The sequence below is a fragment of the Rattus norvegicus genome, chromosome 16, assembly GCF_036323735.1.
Source record: "Rattus norvegicus strain BN/NHsdMcwi chromosome 16, GRCr8, whole genome shotgun sequence".
NCBI classification, from domain to species: domain Eukaryota; kingdom Metazoa; phylum Chordata; class Mammalia; order Rodentia; family Muridae; genus Rattus; species Rattus norvegicus.
The window spans coordinates 70,593,721-70,598,260 of record NC_086034.1 but is presented as its reverse complement, the minus strand read 5'-3'; the positions used below and the strand labels follow the sequence as shown (position 1 = coordinate 70,598,260).

The 4,540-nt window shown below is 42.4% G+C and overlaps 1 pseudogene; it reads right to left on the bottom strand.

Moving 5' to 3' along the window:
- Nucleotides 1-2,717: 2,717 nt before the first annotated feature.
- Rps7-ps14 (ribosomal protein S7, pseudogene 14) lies at nt 2,718-3,293 on the bottom strand (annotated as a pseudogene).
- Between the last annotated feature and the right edge of the window lie 1,247 nt (nt 3,294-4,540).

Here is a 4,540-nt window from a genome sequence, read left to right as displayed (position 1 = left end):
CGGCAGATGTTAAGATTCCTCTCTGCACATTTACAAGTTGTTATGAATATTCTTAAGGAATGGATGTGTACAGGATTTGTCTAGATGGGCAAATTACATCTTATCTAGATGTTCAATTATATCTTATCAATTGGATCAGAGGTTATTGTGTGGTGTGTTCTTTCATGTGGCAACTTAATTGAGTTCAAGAGAGTGTGTGGTAGTGGGACACACTGGGCACTCCATAAAATTGGGATGTGTATGCCTGGCATGATGGTAACCTGCCTTGGGAACTAGATGGGTAGAGAGATCGCTGCTGGGCTCAGAGAGTAGCCATCAGCAGTGTGAGATGGGATGGTGCTTAGTGGGCGAGAGACACTTTGTTGACTGAGATGAAAATATCCCATGGATGCCATGTAGCCCTACGGTGCTAGCACTAGTGCGGGATAAAGGAAACCTTCTTTAATTATACCACAACAGACTTCTCTAGACCTATCAGAAAGTACCAGGATGATAAAGGGGAAATAGCATCTTCTAGATATGACAGGAAAGCTGCATCTATGAAATCTCAGTGATCCGATTTCCTAAAAGGGAACTTCCTTAGCCATCACATCTACATGGACAAGGGAGAGGAGGGAAATTTCACAAGCCCCATCTCTAGATGAAGAGCTACAGGCAACCAGTGGCTGCTAAGAGAGGAAGAGACAGTATTACTTGGGGATTAGCCTCCTGATAGATTAACTTATTCAAGTAGTCAGTTCGAAGTACATGTACACGTGAGGAACACTAAAGATGTGTATGTATTTCTGTAAAATCAGGACATGAATTTGAGAGGAAGTTGGGAGCATGAGAGGAGTTAGAGGAGGAGGCGTAGAACTAATTAAATGCAATACTCACATATGGAATTCTTAAAAAATTAAATTAAAAAAATTGCATAGTTTTAAAACTGAAGTTTTAGTGTTTAATATTTGTAGGTTATTGAACCACATTGCCCAGAGGTCCCAGAAAAAGATAGAACAAAATTGAAGAAAATAAAATTGAAAACTCTTGTAATTGGCCCAGTAAATGCTGAATCCAATGAGATCTAGGGTGGTGGTGGTTTAGGTGGAGAGGAGGAGGGGAACAGAAGGTGAGGTTTAAGGGTTATAGTAACTGAAATAGAGGTATAAAACTCAAGAGGAAATGAAGGCAGCTTCTGTCATTTCAGGGACAGAATTTCTGCTCTCCGTTTTGGGGATGATACTGAGCAAATCCTTTTATCAAAGGGCAGCTGCAACCGAGTAGGCAAAGTAAAACCTTTATGAGTGCCATATTCTAGAATTCCAGGTCTAGACAAGCACACCAAGTGAGCATTGGCCTAGCACACAGACTACCCTGGGCTAAGACACTGTCCCTTAGCTCTAAACACATCTAAACACATCCTCCTAAGCTTGTGTTAGAATTCCACAGGATTCATTTTGCTTTACCACCTGGCTTCAATCTAAGCAGGACTGGAAAGACAGAAACAAGGGCAGAAAAGGAGTAAGAGCCTTGTTTCTTCCAGGTTTTCTTGTTCATGTGGGCCACTTAGCAGTTATCCCTTGACTCTCCCTGTGGCTTCTTTCTCCATCTCTAGCCTCTATGTTTATTTGCCCACTTGCTTCTTCCAAAAATGGTCCTACCAGGCTCCCTGAAACAAGAATCCAAGCCTGAATGGCCTTCCTTCTCAGAGGCCCAAATGCTAACCCTGCTATATTCTAAACATCAGAGCCTGGCAGCATTGCTACCTCAAAAGCCTGGGGATTAGCTCTCAACATATTTCCATCCAGTTTCCAGGCTCGGAGGACCTGATGTTGCCGAAACCAAGGGCTTACTCATTCATTGTTTTGTCCTATTCTGTATGAGATGATAACTTAGAATAAATAGAGAACTCTGGCCAATTTTTGCCTTTCTGTGCAGAAAGGGAAACTCCGTATGGAAAGGCAGAAGAGCCGAGATGATCATTTGAAACTGACAAATGTCTGTCAAACCTGGCTCCAGACTCAGTGACACTTGATTGACAACTGTTTCAGTTTGCCATGTTTTCAAAATAACTATACGGTGAATAAAAAGCCATACTTCAGATTTTGAAGTTTGATTTTTTTTTAACTTTTTTTTTCTTTGACACACGAGAACACGTCTGATGAACCAGCGTAAGAGTCACCCCTTCTATCCTGTGTGAACAGGACTGCCGTTCTACAGTGAACCGTGCCGCTCAGACATATTGCTGAGGAAAAGACATCTTGCGCATGTTTTAACGTTTATTCAGCAGAGTTCGGATTTGCCTGCGTGTAATTCTACCACAACCTGAAGATTGTTGTAAAAACTTTCGATGCTCAAAAATGTAGGTTTCTTCTCTTTTTATTAGCTTCTCTTGTGAATACTTTAAGGCTACTCAGATGTTGGCCACTTTCAAGAACAAATATAAACATCACGGGCTTATTAACTGTGTGTGTGTGTGCGCGTGCGCGTGTGCGCGTGCGCGCATGCATGCATGCATGCGTGTGTTTGTTTGTGTTATTGACTTTTTGTGCAAATAAAGCTTATTGGTTTTGAATGACTAAAGAAAACGGATGGAAAACAAAGATATAGAGAAAGATGGAAAAGAGTCTTCAGTTTGATGCCATGATAGTAGTCGCTAGTTGCTTGCTCTAGCAAAATGTATCCCCCCCTCCTTTTTTTTTTTTTACAATGAATGACACTTTATTCAGTCATTTTCTTTACAACTGAACCTCTGGGAATTCACAGTTGACATCCTTGCCTGTGAGCTTCTTGTACACACCAGAGAAAGTTTCGACCTTGTACTTCACGTTGTTCTGCTGCTGCGTTATCTAAACGAACTTTTATGAGCCGGCTGTCATCTAGTTTCACGCGGATCCTCTTAGCCACAAGTGCACTTGGGAAGACCAAGTCCCCAAGGATGGTGACGTGAACTGCTGTCAGGGTGCGGCTTCTGAGTTGCTTTTGCTTGTTTTTTTGTACGGCTTTTCGGGTTGGCTTGGGCAGAATCCTCTTCTGAGCAATGAAGGCTACATGTTTCCCACTGCGCTTTTTCTCCAGTGCAGGAACTTGCCGGACTTGGATTTTCTAGAAATATTTCAGTTGAGGAAATGGTACAAAAATTATAACTTTCCAGCCACCACCAATTTCGATTTCCTTTGCTGCAGGGATGTTGAGTTCCCGCAGCTGCGCCTTGAGATCTGAGCTCCTGTCAGCAGCACCTGAGAGACGCCAGACTTGTACACGTCCGGCTTCTCGCCCTTGGGCTTCACAATCTTGGCGCTGGAGCCGAACATGGCTTCGTCCTTACCGACGAGTGCTGGCTTTAGAAAGAGGAACAGCTCTCGCGAGAACCAGAAGGCATCCCTAAATCATTTAGCAAAAGAACTACAATTTTATTTGCACTGCTCATCACATACTGAACTGCAATCACCTAGAATATACTTGCGTGGTAGATAATAACAGATGGGACACATATTGATCATGATATTTGGAAAGGATGTATAAAGGGGATTAAATCTCTTCCTACACATATCAAGGTAGTTTGGATGAACTCTCCTCCATTGTCTTGGGCATTAAGTACCCAGTTGTGGATGTTCTTTGTGGGAAACAGAGGAAGCGTGACTTTGCTGGAGGAAGTTTGGTACTGGAAGATTAGTTTTTAGAGTTTTAAGACTCATTCCACTTCTAGATCATACTCTCTACTTCCTGTTTTGGTTCACGACCCGAGCCCTCAACTTCCTGCTTCTGCTACCAGACTTTACACTTGCGGGCATCTTTCCCTATTTTGGTGGACTCATACCTGAGGTCAAATAAAACTTACCTTTTCTATGTCGCTTGAGTAGTGTGGAGGATTTTGAGGGTTTAGACTGAAAATGTGGAATGCTGTAAGCTATGCTTAATGGAACATTTTAGTAAATACCTGGACGAAAATGCAAAGAGATACAGCTCAAGAGATTTGAGAGGAAATAGTTTTAGCAGTTTGGGCTAGGGGCCATTCTTGCTATGTTTTGGCAACAAATGTGACTGCTTTCTACTCTTGTTCTAAAAATTGCACGAAGCTAAATTTTAAAGTGGTAGATTAATTTCTTTTGCGGAATACATGCCAAGACAGCTTCATATCGACTCTGCCATGTTGTCATTAGTAATCACTCTTCTCCGGCTCTCTAATGAAAACTAGCAAATAGGGTTAAAAGAAATACAAAATGCATGGTTCTGAGAGAAAAAGAAGACGTTGGTAATCTTTGTGTTATAGCTAATGCTTATGGTGAAAGAGGCTACAACTGTTTAGATTGACGCTATTAAATTGTGACCTCAGGATCCACACTGGAATAAAAGAAAGCATGCCATCAGGGCAATTTTCCACCACTGCCACCACCACAGCCACCACTGCCACCACCGCCGCCATCTTGGCTGTGATTCCAACGTCTGAAAGTTAAAACGTCTAAGGACTTTGCCACTCCTAAAAAAGCAAACACAAAAGCTACTCCTAATGTGGTTCAAGCAAGAGAGGGTCGGTCCCCAGCTGGCAGTTCAGCTGGAC